Genomic DNA, 851 nt, shown 5'->3' on the forward strand with positions numbered 1-851 from the left:
CCTTTTGCAAGAGAAGGTGAGGAGAACCCAATACAAAATACCGCACAAAATCAACCCACAATGCCTAAGTTTTCATCACATTCCGTACCCACCGAGGAGAACCTACCCAATGGTACTCCCACACCACAACATTTGACCGGAAATTTTATTGCCAAATCCGCCTTTATCCAATTAGTCGAAAGGAGCCAATTTGGGGGGATGCCTAGTGAAGACCCTCATTCTCATATGGAAACCTTTTGTGACTATTGTGATGCGATTTCTCAAACCGGTGTAACTCAAGACCAAATTCGATGGGTCTTATTTCCTTTTTCTCTAATTGGCACCGCGAAACAATGGTTGAAGGGCCTTGATAAGGCCACTCTCGGAATTGATTCTTGGAAGAAGTTGGCTCTAGCTTTCTACAAAAAATTCTACTCACCGGAAAAGACTAACATGTTAAGAGCTCAAATTACGGGTTTTAAGCAAAGGGATGAATAATCTTTGTATGAAGCTTGGGAGCGATTCAAGGGAATTTGTCGCTCATGTCCTCATCATGGACTTAGCGAGTGGTTCTTGGTACAACAATTTTGGAACGGTCTATATGAAGATTCAAGGAACATTCTCAACATGGGATCAAATGGAACAAAATTGAGGAAATGGCGGTCCATAACTCACAATATAGTAGACCTCGCAAGGCTACTAGAGGAGGAAAGCATGAAGTGGACTCCGTTACTCAATTGGGTGCTCAACTTAGTGCTCACATTGACACAATCAATTTGAAGTTTGAAAAAGCTATGGCTAGACTTGAAGAAGCCTCAAAATCACCAAAGCATCATGTTAATGCCATGACGGCATCTTCATCAATCCCAAGT

At 42.1% G+C, this 851-nt stretch overlaps 1 non-coding gene across 1 annotated transcript; it reads right to left on the reverse strand.

The window, feature by feature from the left end:
* Window positions 1–432: 432 nt before the first annotated feature.
* On the reverse strand, window positions 433–539 carry LOC141603274 (small nucleolar RNA R71). Its single transcript, XR_012525163.1, has one exon. It is a non-coding gene; the product is annotated as a small nucleolar RNA R71 (small nucleolar RNA).
* Window positions 540–851: the final 312 nt, after the last annotated feature.

This window comes from Silene latifolia, chromosome 9, assembly GCF_048544455.1.
Source record: "Silene latifolia isolate original U9 population chromosome 9, ASM4854445v1, whole genome shotgun sequence".
Classification (NCBI taxonomy): Eukaryota; Viridiplantae; Streptophyta; class Magnoliopsida; order Caryophyllales; family Caryophyllaceae; genus Silene; species Silene latifolia.